The sequence below is a fragment of the Oncorhynchus kisutch genome, linkage group LG23, assembly GCF_002021735.2.
Source record: "Oncorhynchus kisutch isolate 150728-3 linkage group LG23, Okis_V2, whole genome shotgun sequence".
Lineage (NCBI taxonomy): Eukaryota > Metazoa > Chordata > Actinopteri > Salmoniformes > Salmonidae > Oncorhynchus > Oncorhynchus kisutch.
The window spans coordinates 11,854,577-11,877,076 of NC_034196.2; the positions used below are offsets into that span (position 1 = coordinate 11,854,577).

Sequence of the window (22,500 nt, forward strand, 5' to 3'; positions counted from 1 at the left end):
CTCTAGTCCCCTTCTCTCTCTCTCCCCTGCTACTCTAGCCCCCTTCTCTCTCTCTCCCCTGCTACTCTCTTAGCCCCCTTCTCTCTCTCTCCCCTGCTACTCTCTAGCCCCCTTTTCTCTCTCTCCCCCTGCTACCCTCTAGCCCCCCTTCTCTCTCTAACCCTCTCTCTCCCCCTACTCTCATGCCTCTCTCTCTCTCTCTCTCTCTCTCTCTCTCTCTCTCTCTCTCTCTCTCTCTCTCTCTCTCTCTCTCTCTCTCTCTCTCTCTCTCTCCCCCCCCCCCCGTTCCTGGGTCCCAGGGGATGAAATATGAGTATGTTTAGCACTCTTCAATAGAGAGCACAGGGGAGGGGAGGGGTCACTGGGCCTGTAATGCTACTCAGTATCTGGGGCTCCTAGCCCCATCCGTGTTGGAAGGGGGGGGGGGGGGGGGGGGGGGGGTGGAAGCTCTAGTTCTCTCTCTCTCTCTACATTAGTGTATATGGGGAAGAAGATGAGAAAGATGAAAGGAGATGGCACAGTGCATCCGTTGTGTGTTGTTTATGGTAGTGTTTTAATGGTTCAGTGTTTGTGAGAACAGAGTCATCCATATAGATTTGAAGAGAGTCTTAAGCATTGATTTATGTTCAATCAATGTAATTGGGGAGATGTGCTTGGAACACATGAGTAGGCGGCTCTGATTGACATTGCACGCCATCTTGTGACACTTTGCGTGACTGTGTGGTCTTACACAAGTCCTATATAGATCACCTCATAGGCCCATTGGATTTCACTAAAAGCATTCCCTTCTGTTGAACATTCCTCGGGGGGAAATTTATTTTGTCCTGCTCCCCTGCTCACTACATGGCGTACCCTTTTTGTCGTCAACATCGGGAGAGAAGCGGGCCGACAGAAACAAGGAGTGGAGATGAGTGGAGGACAGTGGAAGAGGAGAGGAGAGAATGTATCATGGACGTGAGTGAAAAGAGGGGTGTGTGGGGAAGAGAAGAGGAGAGGAGAAAGGAGGGGTGAAGATTTATGTCTGTGTTCATTCGCGTTCACGCTTGACTCTTCCATGATGGAGGGGAAAAAAGCGGCCCGGTTGATAGAGTGCCTTCCTGGGGACGATAAATCTGGTTGCGCACGGATAGAATAGTGCTTATCTGGTGTGAGGGAGGAGCATTCACCAGCTGTTATCACACATACAGCGCAACTGTATAATATACAGCAACACCACAGAAAGACCCATAGGGGGGGGGGGGGGAAGCACATTCCCAGACCAACAGAGACACGTCACATACACTCACCTAGTTGAGCCATACAGTAGGCTCAAACAGGCACACAGTGGCAACAAAATGGAGTCCGGTTCAGACGCCTCACAAATAAATCCGTCATAAAAAGGATCTTACTGTTGTTTCTCTCATTGACGGTCCAAAGAGGACGTGTCTGTCCCTTTCTCAAAAGGCAACCCGGCACAGTAACGCCGAGCATCTTCAAGCTACTCGTGCACGTCAAAGAGGTATGCCTAAGAGAGGAGGGACACTGTCTGCATCAACACACCATTCCCTCCACAAAGCAAATCCCGTGATGTGCAGTAGTCTGTGTGTCCTGTGGTGACAGAGACCCACTGAAGTCTGCTTCAGTTACTCCCCACAGACAGACACACAGGGACAGCTCACTGCTGCAAGGTAAGAAACGCCAGTGAATGTCTGTGTGGTACACAAAGTAGCGTCGGGCAGCACGGGGGAACCTGTCTTTATAGGTCGGACTATTCCATTCTCAATGGCGCTATCCGTCAATCTATCAATGAGGTCTCTCTGAATTAAAGGCCTGCAGGGCACATGGTCGTTACGCTTGACGAGTGTGTTGCGCTGGTACGGGCCCGTGTTCGAAGGTAGACATTTGACGGCGTCAGCTGGCGTCCTGATGTGTGTTTTATGTCAGGTTGCGTTTTAATGTGGGCCTGTCACCGTGTGATCATCTGTCGTCTGTCCTTGATCTGCTTGCTGACTGTATCACATGACACACACACACACACAGCGTGTCTGTACTGTCTGTGGTAGCCACTCATCTCTCTGGCTGGGCGGTTGCTGGGGCTTCTGCCTTTCTTTTCACCTTGAACATATTGGACATTTACACGGACTTCCATGGGATATTTCTCCTCTGCGCCTCAGATTTACAGTTCAGGAAGTTTTCACACCCGTTGACTTTTTCCACGTTTTGTTGTGTTACAGCCTGAATTGAACATTTATTCAAATGAGATTTTGTGTCACTGGACAACACACAACACATAAATGATGTTTTTCGAAATGTTTACACATGGATTAAAATATTAAATGTCTTGAGTCAATAAGTATTCAACCCCTTTGTTATGGCAAGCATAAATAAGTTCAGGTTCAAAAAATGTGCTTAACAAATCACATAATAAGTTGCATGGACTAATAGTGTTTAACATGATTTTTGAATGACTAACCCAACTCCGTTCCCAGTACATACAATTATCTGTAAGATCCCTCAGATGAGCAGTGAATTTCAACCACAGATTCAATCACAAAGACCAGGGTGGTTTTCCTATGCCTCCGTAGAAGGGAACCTATTGGTAGATGGACAAAAAATCAACAAAAAAATGACACTTCTCCAGACCACCCTTTGAGCATGGTTATTAATTACACCTTGGATGGTGTATCAATTACACCCAGTCACTACAAAGATACCGGCTTGGAAATGGCTGTCTAGAAATGATCAACAACCAACTTGACAGGGCTGGAAGAATTAGAAAAAGAATCATATGCAAATATTGTACAATCCAGACGTGTAAATCTCTGAGATTTACCCAGAAAGACTCACAGCTGTAATCACTTCCAAAGGTGATTCTAACATGTATCGACTCAGGGGATTGAATACTTAGGCATAATGAGATATTTCTGTATTTCACTTTCAGTACATTTGCAAAAATGTACAAGAATATATTTTCACTTTGTTATTATGAGGTATTGTATGAAGATGGGTGAGAATTTTGTTTTGTTTTAATCCATTTAGAATTTAGGCTGGAACACAACAAATGATGGAATAAGTCGAGGGGTATGAATACTTTCTGGAGGCACTGCTCATCGTCTGAGCATGTTCTTTGCTCTGAAGAGGAATTCAGGTTTAAGAATATACAGTGGGGAGAACAAGTATTTGATACACTGCCGATTTTGTAGGTTTTCCTACTTACAAAGCATGTAGAGGTCTGTAATTTTTATCATAGGTACACTTCAACTGTGAGAGACGGAATCTAAAACACAAATCCAGAAGATCACATTGTATGATTTTTAAGTAATTAATTAGCATTTTATCGCATGACATTATTATTTGATTCATCAGAAAAGCAGAACTTAATATTTGGTACAGAAACCTTTGTTTTCAATTACAGAGATCATACGTTTTCTGTAGTTCTTGACCAGGTTTGCACACACTGCAGCAGGGATTTTGGCCCACTCCTCCATACAGACCTTCTCCAGATCCTACAGGTTTCGGGGCTGTCGCTGGGCAATACGGACTTTCAGCTCCCTCCAAACATGTTCTATTGGGTTCAGGTCTGGAGACTGGCTGGGCCACTCCAGGACCTTGAGATGCTTCTTACGGAGCCTCTCCTTAGTTGCCCTGGCTGTGTGTTTCGGATCGTTGTCATGCTGGAAGACCCAGCCACGACCCATCTTCAATGCTCTTGCATGGAGCCCCAGACCGAGGGTGATTGACCGTCATCTTGAACTTCTTCCATTTTCTAATAATTGTGCCAACAGTTGTTGCCTTCTCACCAAGCTGCTTGCCTATTGTCCTGTAGCCCATCCCAGCCTTGTGCAGGTCTACAATTTTATCCCTGATGTCCTTACACAGCTCTCTGGTCTTGGCCATTGTGGAGAGTTTGGAGTCTGTTTGATTGAGTGTGTGGACAGGTGTCTTTTATACAGGTAACGAGTTCAAACCGGTGCAGTTAATACAGGTAATGAGTAGAGAACAGGAGGGCTTCTTAAAGAAAAACTAACAGGTCTGTGAGAGACGGAATTCTTACTGGTTGGTAGGTGATCAAATACTTATGTCATGCAATAAAATGCAAATGAATTACTTAAAAATCATACAATGTGATTTTCTGGATGTTTGTTTTAGATTCCGTCTCTCACAGTTGAAGTGTACCTATGATAAAAATTACAGACCTCTACATGCTTTGTAAGTAGGAAAACCTGCAAAATCGGCAGTGTATCAAATACTTGTTCTCCCCACTGTATGTTCATTCATTGTCCTCCAAAACACACATACTATTTGTTTTTATTCCTTACAGTGCACTCTACGTTGTGGGGGATGTGCGAGTATCAAGTTAATATTCAAGTAATATTAATTTGGGGTCTTGAAATATTCAGTAATACGACGCACAATACAAATGAGAAAAACTCTCCAATTATGGAACAAAATAGCATTTGAATAAAAGTGCTGCTAGGAGATAGTTTATAAAAATTTAAACAGTATAAAATATGGAAGCAATTTAAAATATCAGATTAAAATCTTGGGAAAAGCTTGGGGAAATCTATATTGCATATAACACAGTTCAGACATATAGCTTATTAAATAAATGATTACAGGAAAGTAATAATTCTAAACAAACAACAGTTTCCAAGCATAATCCCAATGAGTATGCCAATAAGTTATACAGTCATTTAGAAATATGCAACACCATCAGAGACAGCCAAAATGGTGGTTACAGGCGATTAGCTAGCTGTTGTTTGGAGTTGAAAGTCTAGCTACAGTTTCTTTCCCTTTCCTGTCAAGGTTGAATTCTTCTCTCTGTCTGAGAGTTGTGTTTCCTGTCTCGCACGTCCAGCGCGACTGTTTTCTGGTGGGAGCCTCAGTGTCAGCTGTAACGCTGTAGCCTGGAGGCGTAACAGGGTGCAGTCTGGCTCTCAGATCACCGTGGTGATAGCAGTCCATCCCACTGGGCCTCCATCACCATCAAAGCACCAAGGTCAGGCGAGAGCGTCAATGGGAACGCTCCCCCAGAATGAGGCCCCGTAGACGGGGAGGGGGGCTACGCATTGGGCTGGCCCCCCTCACTCCCCAACTCCCACCAAGCACAATGCTAGGCTAGTACTATATAGCGGAAACAAATTTAGCCCACTGTAATGATATAGCCGTGCTGCAACATTATAGACTTGAGTGTGAGGACAACTTACCCCATACGCTGTTGGTGCCTTGGAGCAGCGAGGGAGAGATAGATAAGGAATAGAGAGGGGGAAGGAGAGAGCGGGACAGATAGAAAAGGGGAAGGAGAGAGCGGGGACAGATAGAAAAGGGGAAGGAGAGAGAGCGGAACAGATAGAAAAGGGGATAGAGAGGGGGGAAGGAGAGAGCGGGACAGATAGAAAAGGGGAAGGAGAGAGCGGACAGATAGAAAAGGGGATAGAGAGGGGGAAGGAGAGAGCGGGACCAGATAGAAAAGGGGAAGGAGGGAGCGGGACAGATAGAAAAGGGGATAGAGAGGGGGAAAGAGAGAGCGGGACAGATAGAAAAGGGGATAGAGAGGGGGGAAGGAAAGAGCGGGGAGAGATAGAAAAGGGGAAGGAGAGGGCGGGACAGATAGAAAAGGGGAAGGAGTGGGCGGGACAGATAGAAAAGGGAGGAGAGGGCGGAACAGATAGAAAAGGGGAAGGAGAGGGCGGAACAGATAGAAAAGGGGATAGAGGTGGAAGGAGAGAGTGGCTAGAGGTGGAGGAGAGAGTGGGACAGATAGAAAAGGGGAAGGAGAGGGCGGAAAGATAGAAAAGGGGAAGGAGGAGAGCGGGACAGATAGAGGGGAAGGAGAGGGGGAAGGAGAGGCGAGAGGGACAGATAGAAAAGGGGAAGGAGAGACGGGACAGATAGAAAAGGGGAAGGAGAGAGCGGACGACAGATAGAAAAGGGGTGATAGAGACTGGGGAAGGAGAGAGCGGGACAGATAGAAAAGGGGAAGGAGAGAGGTGGTTACAGATAGAAAAGGGGAAGGAGAGAGCGGAACAGATAGAAAAGGGGATAGAGAGGGGGAAGGAGAGAGCGGGAAAGATAGAAAAGGGGAAGGAGAGAGCGGGACAGATAGAAAAGGGGATCGATAGAGAGGGGGAAGGATGAGAGCGGGACAGATAGAAAAGGGGAAGATAAGGAAGATAGAAATGGATAGAGAGGGGGAAGGAGAGAGCGGGAGAGATAGAAAAGGGGAAGGAGAGGGTGGGACAGATAGAAAAGGGGAAGGAGAGAGTGGGACAGATAGAAAAGGGGAAGGAGAGAGCGGGACCGATAGAAAATGGGATAGAGAGGGGGAAGGAGAGAGCGGGACAGATAGAAAAGGGGAAGGAGAGGGCGGGACAGATAGAAAGGGGAAGGAGAGAGTGGGACAGATAGAGGGGAAGGAGAGGGGGAAGGAGGAGAGAGAGGGACAGATAGAAGGGGATAGAGAGGGGGAAGGAGGAGAGCGGGACAGATAGAAAAGGGGAAGGAGAGAGCGGAACAGATAGAAAACGGGGGAGGAGGAGAGTGGGACAGATAGAGGGGAAGGAGAGGATGAAGGAGAGAGAGGGACAGATAGAAAAGGGGAAGGAGAGAGCGGGACAGAGAAAAGGGGATTAGAGAGGGGGAAGGAGGAGAGCGGGAAGATAGAAAAGGGGAAGGAGAGGGGGGAAAGAGAGAGGGAGGGACAGATAGAAAAAGGGGGATAGAGAGGGGAAGGATGAGAGCGGGAGAGATAGAAAAGGGGAAGGAGAGGGCGGGACGATAGAAAAGGGGAAGGAGAGGGTGGGATAGAGGGGGAAGGAGAGAGCGGGACAGATAGAAAGGGGATAGAGAGGGGGGAAGGAGAGAGTGGGACAGATAGAAAGGGGATAGAGAGGGGGAAGGAGGGAGCGGGACAGATAGAAAAGGGGATAGAGGGGGAAAGAGAGAGTGCGACAGATAGAAAAGGGGATAGAGAGGGGGAAGGAGATGCGGGGAGAGATAGAAAAGGGGAAGGAGGAGGGCAGGACAGATAAGGGGAAGGGAGAGGGGGAAGGAGAGAGAGGGACAGAGAAAAGGGGAAGGAGAGGGCGGGACAGATAGAAAAGGGGATAGAGAGGGGGAAGGAAGGAGAGAGGGGAGAGGAGGGGAGAGATAGAAAAGGGGAAGGAGAGGGCGGGACAGATAGAAAAGGGGATGGAGAGGGTGGGATAGAGGGGGAAGGAGAGAGCGGGACAGATAGAAAAGGGGATAGAGAGGGGGAAGGATGAGAGCGGGACAGATAGAAAGGGGATAGAGAGGGGGAAGGAGAGAGTGGGACAGATAGAAAAGGGGATAGAGAGGGGGAAGGAGGGAGCGGGACAGATAGAAAAGGGGATAGAGGGGGAAAGAGGAGAGCGGGACAGATAGAAAAGGGGGATAGAGAGGGGGAAGGAGAGAGAGGGGAGAGATAGAAAAGGGGAAGGAGAAGGGCAGGACAGATAAGGGGAAGGAGAGGGGGAAGGAGAGAGAGGGACAGAGAAAAGGGGAAGGAGAGGGTGGACAGATAGAAAAGGGTATAGAGAGGGGGAAGAGGAAGAGCGGGACAGATAGAAAAGGGGATAGAGGGGGAAGGAGAGAGCGGGGATAGATAGAAAAGGGGATAGAGAGAGCGGGACAGATAGAAAAGGGGAAGGAGAGGGTGGGATAGAGGGGGAAGGAGAGAGCGGGACAGATGGAAAAGGGGATAGAGAGGGGGAAGGAGAGGGCGGGGACAGATAGAAAAGGGGATAGAGAGGGGGAAGGAGAGAGTGGGACAGATAGAAAAGGGGATAGAGAGGGGGAAGGAGAGAGCGGGACAGATAGAAAAAGGGGATAGAGGGGGAAGGAGAGAGCGGGACAGATAGAAAAGTGGATAGAGAGAGCGGGACAGATAGAAAAGGGGAAGGAGAGGGGGAAGGAAAGAGCGGGGACAGATAGAAAAGGGGATAGAGAGGGGGAAGGAGAGAGCGGTACAGATAGAAAAGGGGATAGAGGGGGAAGAGAGAGGAGCGGGACAGATAGAAAAGGGGATAGAGAGGGGGAAGGAGAGAGCGGGGAGAGATAGAAAAGGGGAAGGAGAGGGCAGGACAGATAAAGGGGAAGGAGAGAGAGGGACAGAGAACAGAGAAAAGGGGAAGGAGAGAGCGGGACAGATAGAAAAGGGGATAGAGAGGGGGAAGGAGAGAGCGGGACAGATAGAAAAGGGGAAGGAGAGGGCGGGACAGATAGAAAAGGGGAAGGAGAGGGTGGGACAGATAGAAAGGGGAAGAGAAAGAGAGCCGGACAGATAGAAAAGGGGAAAAGAGAGAGCGGGGACAGATAGAAAAGGGGATAGAGAGAGGGAAGGAGAGAGCGGGAGAGATAGAAAAGTGGAAGGAGAGAGCGGGAGAGATAGAGAGGGGGAAGGAGAGCGGGAGAGAAAGAAAAGTGGAAGGAGAACGGGAGAGATAGAAAAGGGGATAGAGAGGGGGAAGGAGGAGAGCGGGAGAGATAGAAAAGGGGAAGGAGAGGGCGGGACAGATAGAAAAGGGGATGGAGAGGGGGGGGATAGATAGAAAAGGGGATAGGAGAGGGAAGGAGAGAGAGCGGGAGAGAGAGGGCGAGATAGAAAAGTGGAAGGAGAGAGCGGGAGAGATAGATAGGGGGAGGAGGGGAGCGGGACAGATAGAAAAGGGGATAGAGAGGGCGGGACAGATAGAAAAGGGGAAGGAGAGGGCAGGACAGATAAAGGGGATAAAGGGGAAGGAGGGGGAAGGAGAGAGAGGGACAGAGAGAAAAGGGGAAGGAGAGGCGGGACAGATAGAAAAGGGGATAGAGAGGGGGAAGGAGAGAGCGGGAGAGATAGAAAAGGGGAAGGAGAGGGCGGGACAGATAGAAAAGGGGATGGAGAGGGTGGGGATAGAGGGGGAAGAGAGGAGAGAGCGGGACAGATAGAAAAGGGGATAGAGAGGGGGAAGGAGAGAGCGGGACAGATAGAAAAGGGGATAGAGAGGGGGAAGGAGAGAGTGGGACAGATAGAAAAGGGGATAGAGAGGGGGAAGGAGGGAGCGGGACAGATAGAAAAGGGGATAGAGGGGGAAAGAGAGAGCGGGACAGATAGAAAAGGGGATAGAGGGGGGAAGGAGAGAGCGGGAGAGATAGAAAAGGGGAAGGAGAGGGCAGGACAGATAAAGGGGAAGGAGAGGGGGAAGGAGAGAGAGGGACAGAGAAAAGGGGAAGGAGAGGGCGGGACAGATAGAAAAGGGTTATAGAGAGGGGGAAGGAGAGAGCGGGGACAGATAGAAAAGGGGATAGAGGGGGAAGGAGAGAGCGGGATAGATAGAAAAGGGGATAGAGAGAGCGGGACAGATAGAAAAGGGGAAGGAGAGGGGGGGATAGAGGGGGAAGGAGAGAGCGGGACAGATGGAAAAGGGGATAGAGAGGGGGAAGGAGAGGGCGGGACAGATAGAAAAGGGGATAGAGAGGGGGAAGGAGAGAGTGGGACAGATAGAAAAGGGGATAGAGAGGGGGAAGGAGAGAGCGGGACAGAGAAAAGGGGATAGAGGGGGGAAGGAGAGAGCGGGACAGATAGAAAAGTGGATAGAGAGAGAGCGGGACAGATAGAAAAGGGGAAGGAGAGGGGGAAGGAAAGAGCGGGACAGATAGAAAAGGGGATAGAGAGGGGGAAGGAGAGAGCGGGACAGATAGAAAAGGGGATAGATAGAGGGGGAAAGAGAGAGCGGGACGGGACAGATAGAAAAGGGGATAGAGAGGGGGAAGGAGAGAGCGGGAGAGAGAGATAGAAAGGGGAAGGAGAGGGCAGGACAGATAAAGGGGAAGGAGAGGAGAGAGAGAGGGACAGAGAGAAAAGGGGAAGGAGAGAGCGGGACAGATAGAAAAAGGGGAAGGAGAGGGCGGGACAGATAGAAAAGGGGAAGGAGAGGGTGGGACAGATAGAAAAGGGGAAAGAGAGAGCCGGACAGATAGAAAAGGGGAAAGAGAGAGCGGGACAGATAGAAAGGGGATAGAGAGAGGGAAGGAGAGAGCGGGAGAGATAGAAAAGTGGAAGGAGAGAGCGGGAGAGATAGAGAGGGGGAAGGAAGAGAGCAGGAGAGATAGAAAAGTGGAAGGAGAGAGCGGGGAGATAGAAAAGGGGATAGAGAGGGGGAAGGAGAGAGGAGCGGGAGAGATAGAAAAGGGATAGAGAGGGGGAAGGAGAGAGATCTGGAGAAGATAGTGCTGTTACTCTGAGCTTGATGTTGCTCTATATTCTATTGACTAGACAGCGAGGGCCCGGCAGATTGTGTAAGAGTCGGGGTCTTTCATTTTGTCATGTGGTTTCTTTTGCACTGGAGGGCTGGTTTCATTCCCTTTATATTCATTATTCTTGCGCTCTGCAAGTTTTTGAATTTGAGAGTTTTGTTTGTGTGTGTGTGTGTGTGTGTGTGCACGCAACAACATTGAATTCCTTGATGCTAGTTTCTGATCTCCCAACCCCACAGTCAGACACAGTGGGAAGAGAGAGGGAGCGAGGGAACAAAAGAGATGGAGAGATAGTAGGAATGAAGGGTGAAAGGAGGGCTAAACAGTCTTTAATGACTTTCCTGGCTTTTCTTCCACTGCTCCTGTGTCGGGTCCTTGGGCCTGGGTATAGAGTGGGCCATGGCCCTGATGGAAAGTAGTGACTGCCCTTGTGTTGTTACAAGCCATTAAAATAAATATGGAAATGAATGAAACCATCACTCAGCACAGCTCTTCTCTCCTGCCTGTCGGACTGAGTGCTGACTACTCAATCCATCCACACACACCTGTGAGGAAAAGAGGTCACAGCTAAGGGTTAGAGGTCAATCAGGTTTACTGCTACTCCTCAATTAGCACCAGATCAAGAGCTGAGGAGAGCGAGGAGTGATTTAGCGCCTACGGTGATGAAAAGACACACTGCTTGGACACAATCACACACACACACACATTAACCTGGTCACATGGATGATTGAAGGCTCCTCCAGCCTTTATTTTCTGAGCGATCAGCTCCAATCTGTGGTNAGGAGAGAATGTATCATGGCGTGAGTGAAAAGAGGGGGTGTGTGTGGGGAAGAGAAGAGGAGAGGAGAAGACAAGAGGGTGAAGATTTATGTCTGTGTTCATTCGCGTTCACGCTTGACTCTTCCATGATGGAGGGGAAAAAAAAGGCGGCCCCGGTTGATAGAGTGCCTTCCTGGGGACGATAATCTGGTTGCGCACGGATAGAATAGTGCTTATCTGGTGTGAGGGAGGAGCATTCACCAGCTGTTATCACACATACAGCGCAACTGTATAATATACAGCAACACCACAGAAAGACCCATAGGGGGGGGGGGGGGGGAAGCACATTCCCAGACCAACAGAGACACGTCACATACACTCACCTAGTTGAGCCATACAGTAGGCTCAAACAGGCACACAGTGGCAACAAAATGGAGTCCGGTTCAGACGCCTCACAAATAAATCCGTCATAAAAAGGATCTTACTGTTGTTTCTCTCATTGACGGTCCAAAGAGGACGTGTCTGTCCCTTTCTCAAAAGGCAACCCGGCACAGTAACGCCGAGCATCTTCAAGCTACTCGTGCACGTCAAAGAGGTATGCCTAAGAGAGGAGGGACACTGTCTGCATCAACACACCATTCCCTCCACAAAGCAAATCCCGTGATGTGCAGTAGTCTGTGTGTCCTGTGGTGACAGAGACCCACTGAAGTCTGCTTCAGTTACTCCCCACAGACAGACACACAGGGACAGCTCACTGCTGCAAGGTAAGAAACGCCAGTGAATGTCTGTGTGGTACACAAAGTAGCGTCGGGCAGCACGGGGGAACCTGTCTTTATAGGTCGGACTATTCCATTCTCAATGGCGCTATCCGTCAATCTATCAATGAGGTCTCTCTGAATTAAAGGCCTGCAGGGCACATGGTCGTTACGCTTGACGAGTGTGTTGCGCTGGTACGGGCCCGTGTTCGAAGGTAGACATTTGACGGCGTCAGCTGGCGTCCTGATGTGTGTTTTATGTCAGGTTGCGTTTTAATGTGGGCCTGTCACCGTGTGATCATCTGTCGTCTGTCCTTGATCTGCTTGCTGACTGTATCACATGACACACACACACACACAGCGTGTCTGTACTGTCTGTGGTAGCCACTCATCTCTCTGGCTGGGCGGTTGCTGGGGCTTCTGCCTTTCTTTTCACCTTGAACATATTGGACATTTACACGGACTTCCATGGGATATTTCTCCTCTGCGCCTCAGATTTACAGTTCAGGAAGTTTTCACACCCGTTGACTTTTTCCACGTTTTGTTGTGTTACAGCCTGAATTGAACATTTATTCAAATGAGATTTTGTGTCACTGGACAACACACAACACATAAATGATGTTTTTCGAAATGTTTACACATGGATTAAAATATTAAATGTCTTGAGTCAATAAGTATTCAACCCCTTTGTTATGGCAAGCATAAATAAGTTCAGGTTCAAAAAATGTGCTTAACAAATCACATAATAAGTTGCATGGACTAATAGTGTTTAACATGATTTTTGAATGACTAACCCAACTCCGTTCCCAGTACATACAATTATCTGTAAGATCCCTCAGATGAGCAGTGAATTTCAACCACAGATTCAATCACAAAGACCAGGGTGGTTTTCCTATGCCTCCGTAGAAGGGAACCTATTGGTAGATGGACAAAAAATCAACAAAAAAATGACACTTCTCCAGACCACCCTTTGAGCATGGTTATTAATTACACCTTGGATGGTGTATCAATTACACCCAGTCACTACAAAGATACCGGCTTGGAAATGGCTGTCTAGAAATGATCAACAACCAACTTGACAGGGCTGGAAGAATTAGAAAAGAATCATATGCAAATATTGTACAATCCAGACGTGTAAATCTCTGAGATTTACCCAGAAAGACTCACAGCTGTAATCACTTCCAAAGGTGATTCTAACATGTATCGACTCAGGGGATTGAATACTTAGGCATAATGAGATATTTCTGTATTTCACTTTCAGTACATTTGCAAAAATGTACAAGAATATATTTTCACTTTGTTATTATGAGGTATTGTATGAAGATGGGTGAGAATTTTGTTTTGTTTTAATCCATTTAGAATTTAGGCTGGAACACAACAAATGATGGAATAAGTCGAGGGGTATGAATACTTTCTGGAGGCACTGCTCATCGTCTGAGCATGTTCTTTGCTCTGAAGAGGAATTCAGGTTTAAGAATATACAGTGGGGAGAACAAGTATTTGATACACTGCCGATTTTGTAGGTTTTCCTACTTACAAAGCATGTAGAGGTCTGTAATTTTTATCATAGGTACACTTCAACTGTGAGAGACGGAATCTAAAACACAAATCCAGAAGATCACATTGTATGATTTTTAAGTAATTAATTAGCATTTTATCGCATGACATTATTATTTGATTCATCAGAAAAGCAGAACTTAATATTTGGTACAGAAACCTTTGTTTTCAATTACAGAGATCATACGTTTTCTGTAGTTCTTGACCAGGTTTGCACACACTGCAGCAGGGATTTTGGCCCACTCCTCCATACAGACCTTCTCCAGATCCTACAGGTTTCGGGGCTGTCGCTGGGCAATACGGACTTTCAGCTCCCTCCAAACATGTTCTATTGGGTTCAGGTCTGGAGACTGGCTGGGCCACTCCAGGACCTTGAGATGCTTCTTACGGAGCCTCTCCTTAGTTGCCCTGGCTGTGTGTTTCGGATCGTTGTCATGCTGGAAGACCCAGCCACGACCCATCTTCAATGCTCTTGCATGGAGCCCCAGACCGAGGGTGATTGACCGTCATCTTGAACTTCTTCCATTTTCTAATAATTGTGCCAACAGTTGTTGCCTTCTCACCAAGCTGCTTGCCTATTGTCCTGTAGCCCATCCCAGCCTTGTGCAGGTCTACAATTTTATCCCTGATGTCCTTACACAGCTCTCTGGTCTTGGCCATTGTGGAGAGTTTGGAGTCTGTTTGATTGAGTGTGTGGACAGGTGTCTTTTATACAGGTAACGAGTTCAAACCGGTGCAGTTAATACAGGTAATGAGTAGAGAACAGGAGGGCTTCTTAAAGAAAAACTAACAGGTCTGTGAGAGACGGAATTCTTACTGGTTGGTAGGTGATCAAATACTTATGTCATGCAATAAAATGCAAATGAATTACTTAAAAATCATACAATGTGATTTTCTGGATGTTTGTTTTAGATTCCGTCTCTCACAGTTGAAGTGTACCTATGATAAAAATTACAGACCTCTACATGCTTTGTAAGTAGGAAAACCTGCAAAATCGGCAGTGTATCAAATACTTGTTCTCCCCACTGTATGTTCATTCATTGTCCTCCAAAACACACATACTATTTGTTTTTATTCCTTACAGTGCACTCTACGTTGTGGGGGATGTGCGAGTATCAAGTTAATATTCAAGTAATATTAATTTGGGGTCTTGAAATATTCAGTAATACGACGCACAATACAAATGAGAAAAACTCTCCAATTATGGAACAAAATAGCATTTGAATAAAAGTGCTGCTAGGAGATAGTTTATAAAAATTTAAACAGTATAAAATATGGAAGCAATTTAAAATATCAGATTAAAATCTTGGGAAAAGCTTGGGGAAATCTATATTGCATATAACACAGTTCAGACATATAGCTTATTAAATAAATGATTACAGGAAAGTAATAATTCTAAACAAAACAACAGTTTCCAAGCATAATCCCAATGAGTATGCCAATAAGTTATACAGTCATTTAGAAATATGCAACACCATCAGAGACAGCCAAAATGGTGGTTACAGGCGATTAGCTAGCTGTTGTTTGGAGTTGAAAGTCTAGCTACAGTTTCTTTCCCTTTCCTGTCAAGGTTGAATTCTTCTCTCTGTCTGAGAGTTGTGTTTCCTGTCTCGCACGTCCAGCGCGACTGTTTTCTGGTGGGAGCCTCAGTGTCAGCTGTAACGCTGTAGCCTGGAGGCGTAACAGGGTGCAGTCTGGCTCTCAGATCACCGTGGTGATAGCAGTCCATCCCACTGGGCCTCCATCACCATCAAAGCACCAAGGTCAGGCGAGAGCGTCAATGGGAACGCTCCCCCAGAATGAGGCCCCGTAGACGGGGAGGGGGGCTACGCATTGGGCTGGCCCCCCTCACTCCCCAACTCCCACCAAGCACAATGCTAGGCTAGTACTATATAGCGGAAACAAATTTAGCCCACTGTAATGATATAGCCGTGCTGCAACATTATAGACTTGAGTGTGAGGACAACTTACCCCATACGCTGTTGGTGCCTTGGAGCAGCGAGGGAGAGATAGATAAAGGAATAGAGAGGGGGAAGGAGAGAGCGGGACAGATAGAAAAGGGGAAGGAGAGAGCGGGACAGATAGAAAAGGGGAAGGAGAGAGCGGAAACAGATAGAAAAGGGGATAGAGAGGGGGAAGGAGAGAGCGGGACAGATAGAAAAGGGGAAGGAGAGAGCGGGACAGATAGAAAAGGGGATAGAGAGGGGGAAGGAGAGAGCGGGACAGATAGAAAAGGGGAAGGAGGGAGCGGGACAGATAGAAAAGGGGATAGAGAGGGGGAAAGAGAGAGCGGGACAGATAGAAAAGGGGATAGAGAGGGGGAAGGAAAGAGCGGGAGAGATAGAAAAGGGGAAGGAGAGGGCGGGACAGATAGAAAAGGGGAAGGAGTGGGCGGGACAGATAGAAAAGGGGAAGGAGAGGGCGGAACAGATAGAAAAGGGGAAGGAGAGGGCGGAACAGATAGAAAAGGGGATAGAGGTGGAAGGAGAGAGTGGGATAGAGGTGGAAGGAGAGAGTGGGACAGATAGAAAAGGGGAAGGAGAGGGCGGAACAGATAGAAAAGGGGAAGGAGAGAGCGGGACAGATAGAGGGGAAGGAGAGGGGGAAGGAGAGAGAGGGACAGATAGAAAAGGGGAAGGAGAGAGCGGGACAGATAGAAAAGGGGAAGGAGAGAGCGGAACAGATAGAAAAGGGGATAGAGAGGGGGAAGGAGAGAGCGGGACAGATAGAAAAGGGGAAGGAGAGAGTGGGACAGATAGAAAAGGGGAAGGAGAGAGCGGAACAGATAGAAAAGGGGATAGAGAGGGGGAAGGAGAGAGCGGGACAGATAGAAAAGGGGAAGGAGAGAGCGGGACAGATAGAAAAGGGGATAGAGAGGGGGAAGGAGAGAGCGGGACAGATAGAAAAGGGGAAGGAGAGAGCGGGACAGATAGAAAAAGGGATAGAGAGGGGGAAGGAGAGAGCGGGAGAGATAGAAAAGGGGAAGGAGAGGGTGGGACAGATAGAAAAGGGGAAGGAGAGAGTGGGACAGATAGAAAAGGGGAAGGAGAGAGCGGGACAGATAGAAAATGGGATAGAGAGGGGGAAGGAGAGAGCGGGACAGATAGAAAAGGGGAAGGAGAGGGCGGGACAGATAGAAAAGGGGAAGGAGAGAGTGGGACAGATAGAGGGGAAGGAGAGGGGGAAGGAGAGAGAGGGACAGATAGAAAGGGGATAGAGAGGGGGAAGGAGAGAGCGGGACAGATAGAAAAGGGGAAGGAGAGAGCGGAACAGATAGAAAAGGGGAAGGAGAGAGTGGGACAGATAGAGGGGAAGGAGAGGATGAAGGAGAGAGAGGGACAGATAGAAAAGGGGAAGGAGAGAGCGGGACAGAGAAAAGGGGATAGAGAGGGGGAAGGAGAGAGCGGGACAGATAGAAAAGGGGAAGGAGAGGGGGAAAGAGAGAGCGGGACAGATAGAAAAGGGGATAGAGAGGGGGAAGGAGAGAGCGGGAGAGATAGAAAAGGGGAAGGAGAGGGCGGGACAGATAGAAAAGGGGAAGGAGAGGGTGGGATAGAGGGGGAAGGAGAGAGCGGGACAGATAGAAAAGGGGATAGAGAGGGGGAAGGAGAGAGTGGGACAGATAGAAAAGGGGATAGAGAGGGGGAAGGAGGGAGCGGGACAGATAGAAAAGGGGATAGAGGGGGAAAGAGAGAGTGCGACAGATAGAAAAGGGGATAGAGAGGGGGAAGGAGAGAGCGGGAGAGATAGAAAAGGGGAAGGAGAGGGCAGGACAGATAAAGGGGAAGGAGAGGGGGAAGGAGAGAGAGGGACAGAGAAAAGGGGAAGGAGAGGGCGGGACAGATAGAAAAGGGGATAGAGAGGGGGAAGGAGAGAGCGGGAGAGATAGAAAAGGGGAAGGAGAGGGCGGGACAGATAGAAAAGGGGATGGAGAGGGTGGGATAGAGGGGGAAGGAGAGAGCGGGACAGATAGAAAGGGATAGAGAGGGGGAAGGAGAGAGCGGGACAGATAGAAAAGGGGATAGAGAGGGGGAAGGAGAGAGTGGGACAGATAGAAAAGGGGATAGAGAGGGGGAAGGAGGGAGCGGGACAGATAGAAAAGGGGATAGAGGGGGAAAGAGAGAGCGGGACAGATAGAAAAGGGGATAGAGAGGGGGAAGGAGAGAGCGGGAGAGATAGAAAAGGGGAAGGAGAGGGCAGGACAGATAAAGGGGAAGGAGAGGGGGAAGGAGAGAGAGGGACAGAGAAAAGGGGAAGGAGAGGGTGGGACAGATAGAAAAGGGTATAGAGAGGGGAAGGAGAGAGCGGGACAGATAGAAAAGGGGATAGAGGGGGAAGGAGAGAGCGGGATAGATAGAAAAGGGGATAGAGAGAGCGGGACAGATAGAAAAGGGGAAGGAGAGGGTGGGATAGAGGGGGAAGGAGAGAGCGGGACAGATGGAAAAGGGGATAGAGAGGGGGAAGGAGAGGGCGGGACAGATAGAAAAGGGGATAGAGAGGGGGAAGGAGAGAGTGGGACAGATAGAAAAGGGGATAGAGAGGGGGAAGGAGAGAGCGGGACAGATAGAAAAGGGGATAGAGGGGAAGGAGAGAGCGGGACAGATAGAAAAGTGGATAGAGAGAGCGGGACAGATAGAAAAGGGGAAGGAGAGGGGAAGGAAAGAGCGGGACAGATAGAAAAGGGGATAGAGAGGGGGAAGGAGAGAGCGGTACAGATAGAAAAGGGGATAGAGGGGGAAAGAGAGAGCGGGACAGATAGAAAAGGGGATAGAGAGGGGGAAGGAGAGAGCGGGAGAGATAGAAAAGGGGAAGGAGAGGGCAGGACAGATAAAGGGGAAGGAGAGAGAGGGACAGAGAAAAGGGGAAGGAGAGAGCGGGACAGATAGAAAAGGGGATAGAGAGGGGGAAGGAGAGAGCGGGACAGATAGAAAAGGGGAAGGAGAGGGCGGGACAGATAGAAAAGGGGAAGGAGAGGGTGGGACAGATAGAAAAGGGGAAAGAGAGAGCCGGACAGATAGAAAAGGGGAAAGAGAGAGCGGGACAGATAGAAAAGGGGATAGAGAGAGGGAAGGAGAGAGCGGGAGAGATAGAAAAGTGGAAGGAGAGAGCGGGAGAGATAGAGAGGGGGAAGGAGAGCGGGAGAGAAAGAAAAGTGGAAGGAGAACGGGAGAGATAGAAAAGGGGATAGAGAGGGGGAAGGAGAGAGCGGGAGAGATAGAAAAGGGGAAGGAGAGGGCGGGACAGATAGAAAAGGGGATGGAGAGGGTGGGATAGATAGAAAAGGGGATAGAGAGAGGGAAGGAGAGAGCGGGAGAGATAGAAAAGTGGAAGGAGAGAGCGGGAGAGATAGATAGGGGGAAGGAGGGAGCGGGACAGATAGAAAAGGGGATAGAGAGGGCGGGACAGATAGAAAAGGGGAAGGAGAGGGCAGGACAGATAAAGGGGAAGGAGAGGGGGAAGGAGAGAGAGGGACAGAGAAAAGGGGAAGGAGAGGGCGGGACAGATAGAAAAGGGGATAGAGAGGGGGAAGGAGAGAGCGGGAGAGATAGAAAAGGGGAAGGAGAGGGCGGGACAGATAGAAAAGGGGATGGAGAGGGTGGGATAGAGGGGGAAGGAGAGAGCGGGACAGATAGAAAAGGGGATAGAGAGGGGGAAGGAGAGAGCGGGACAGATAGAAAAGGGGATAGAGAGGGGGAAGGAGAGAGTGGGACAGATAGAAAAGGGGATAGAGAGGGGGAAGGAGGGAGCGGGACAGATAGAAAAGGGGATAGAGGGGGAAAGAGAGAGCGGGACAGATAGAAAAGGGGATAGAGAGGGGGAAGGAGAGAGCGGGAGAGATAGAAAAGGGGAAGGAGAGGGCAGGACAGATAAAGGGGAAGGAGAGGGGGAAGGAGAGAGAGGGACAGAGAAAAGGGGAAGGAGAGGGCGGGACAGATAGAAAAGGGTATAGAGAGGGGGAAGGAGAGAGCGGGACAGATAGAAAAGGGGATAGAGGGGGAAGGAGAGAGCGGGATAGATAGAAAAGGGGATAGAGAGAGCGGGACAGATAGAAAAGGGGAAGGAGAGGGTGGGATAGAGGGGGAAGGAGAGAGCGGGACAGATGGAAAAGGGGATAGAGAGGGGGAAGGAGAGGGCGGGACAGATAGAAAAGGGGATAGAGAGGGGGAAGGAGAGAGTGGGACAGATAGAAAAGGGGATAGAGAGGGGGAAGGAGAGAGCGGGACAGAGAAAAGGGGATAGAGGGGGAAGGAGAGAGCGGGACAGATAGAAAAGTGGATAGAGAGAGCGGGACAGATAGAAAAGGGGAAGGAGAGGGGGAAGGAAAGAGCGGGACAGATAGAAAAGGGGATAGAGAGGGGGAAGGAGAGAGCGGGACAGATAGAAAAGGGGATAGAGGGGGAAAGAGAGAGCGGGACAGATAGAAAAGGGGATAGAGAGGGGGAAGGAGAGAGCGGGAGAGATAGAAAAGGGGAAGGAGAGGGCAGGACAGATAAAGGGGAAGGAGAGAGAGGGACAGAGAAAAGGGGAAGGAGAGAGCGGGACAGATAGAAAAGGGGAAGGAGAGGGCGGGACAGATAGAAAAGGGGAAGGAGAGGGTGGGACAGATAGAAAAGGGGAAAGAGAGAGCCGGACAGATAGAAAAGGGGAAAGAGAGAGCGGGACAGATAGAAAAGGGGATAGAGAGAGGGAAGGAGAGAGCGGGAGAGATAGAAAAGTGGAAGGAGAGAGCGGGAGAGATAGAGAGGGGGAAGGAGAGAGCAGGAGAGATAGAAAAGTGGAAGGAGAGAGCGGGAGAGATAGAAAAGGGGATAGAGAGGGGGAAGGAGAGAGCGGGAGAGATAGAAAAGGGGATAGAGAGGGGGAAGGAGAGAGATCTGGAGAAGATAGTGCTGTTACTCTGAGCTTGATGTTGCTCTATATTCTATTGACTAGACAGCGAGGGCCCGGCAGATTGTGTAAGAGTCGGGGTCTTTCATTTTGTCATGTGGTTTCTTTTTGCACTGGAGGGCTGGTTTCATTCCCTTTATATTCATTATTTCTTGCGCTCTGCAAGTTTTTGAATTTGAGAGTTTTGTTTGTGTGTGTGTGTGTGTGTGTGTGCACGCAACAACATTGAATTCCTTGATGCTAGTTTCTGATCTCCCAACCCCACAGTCAGACACAGTGGGAAGAGAGAGGGAGCGAGGGAACAAAAGAGATGGAGAGATAGTAGGAATGAAGGGTGAAAGGAGGCTAACACAGTCTTTAATGACTTTCCTGGCTTTTCTTCCACTGCTCCTGTGTCAGGGTCCTTGGGCCTGGGTATAGAGTGGGCCATGGCCCTGATGGAAAGTAGTGACTGCCCTTGTGTTGTTACAAGCCATTAAAATAAATATGGAAATGAATGAACCCATCACTCAGCACAGCTCTTCTCTCCTGCCTGTCGGACTGAGTGCTGACTACTCAATCCATCCACACACACCTGTGAGGAAAAGAGGTCACAGCTAAGGGTTAGAGGTCACTCAGGGTTTACTGCTACTCCTCAATTAGCACCAGATCAAGAGCTGAGGAGAGCGAGGAGTGATTTAGCGCCTACGGTGATGAAAAGACACACTGCTCTGGACACAATCACACACACACACACATTAACCTGGTCACATGGATGATTGAAGGCTCCTCCAGCCTTTATTTTCTGAGCGATCAGCTCCAATCTGTGGTTGAGAGAGGGAGGAGATAACATTTGGACATTAGCTAGAAGAGACAGATAGATATCCACACAGGCACTATTTACTACTCAGACTGCAGCAGCGTCTGTCAGGGGGACCTGGCAGCGTCTGTCAGACAACAAGGCTCCAGCATGTCCGCACACCAGAGAGAGAGAGAAGAGAGATTAAGGGACAGCGAAGAATTACTGATGATGCTGATAAACCTTTATGCCATCCCTCTCTCTCTCTCTCTATCTCTCTCTCTCTCTCTCTCTCTCTCTCTCTCTGTCTCTCTGTCTCCATATCTCTCTCGCTCTGTCTCTCTCTCTCTCTATCTCTGTCTCCGTATCTCTCTCGCTCTGTCTCTCTCTCTATCTCTGTCTCCGTATCTCTCTCTCTCTCTCTCTCTCTCTCTCTCTCTGTCTCTCTGTCTCCATATCTCTCTCGCTCTGTCTCTCTCTCTCTCTCTATCTCTGTCTCCGTATCTCTCTCGCTCTGTCTCTCTCTCTATCTCTGTCTCCGTATCTCTCTCTCTCTCTCTCGCTCTGTCTCTCTCTCTCTCTCTATAATTGATGTCGACCGGTTCAATGGTAAGAATAGAACAGTTCTGGAGGTAATAAATGGAGAATTGGCTTCATCTCTCTCTCTTTAAAGAGTCGGTAACTTAGCCAGAGTTTGTGTGTGTGTGTGCTCTCCTGTGTGTGTTTGTGTGTGTGTGCTCTCCTGTGTGTGTGTGTGTGCTCTCCTGTGTGTGTGTGTGTGTGTGCGCTCCCCTGCATGTGTCATTTAAGACAGTATGAGATGAAAGACAGGTGTAATAACAGGGAAGCGTATATCTGTCTGCAGCTGAACTATCCCAGGAATGGACTAAACGGGGCCAAAAGCCTGGGGTCGTCGTCGTAAGATCGGCTGTGTGTGTGAGAGAACGTTTAGAAAGGGCCTCCTCCCTCTCAACCCATGAACTCTGGTTCTCATTTTCTCTCTTCTCCTCTGCTCTCCCTTCCCATTCCCTGGCAGTAGAGTCAGCATTAGCTGCATGTGGTTAGGCCAGCCAGGCCGGTCCTTAAATCCTGTCTGCCTGGGAGGAATCCCAGAAACTTCCTGGGCTTTAAAATACACTTGTGTAAACATTCCAGACTATCAAATGATAGGGATGCCACAGTGTGCAGAGTGGTATACAATAATCCCATGCAAAGATGATGGTAATAACACACTGTTGCCTTGTTGTATGTCCACCTATTCCTCTCTCTCTCTCTCTCTCTCTCTCTCTCTCTCTCTCTCTCTCTCTCTCTCTCTCTCTCTAACCCTCTATCCTCCCTCTTTCCATTACTCCCTCCCTCCCTCTCTCCTTCTCTCTCTCTCTCTCTCTCTCTCTTCTACTCTCTTCTCTCTCTCTCTCTCTATCTCTCTAACCCTCTATCCTACCTCTTTCCATTACTCCCTCCCTCCCTCTCTCCTTCTCTCTCTCTCTCTCTCTTCTACTCTCTTCTCTCTCTCTCTCTCCCTCC

The 22,500-nt window shown here is 48.9% G+C and overlaps 1 protein-coding gene across 3 annotated transcripts in view; it reads left to right on the plus strand.

Moving 5' to 3' along the window:
• Positions 1-22,500, plus strand: part of unc5cb (unc-5 netrin receptor Cb) — a 202,612-nt gene that overhangs the window by 96,168 nt on the left and 83,944 nt on the right. The window lies entirely within an intron of this gene.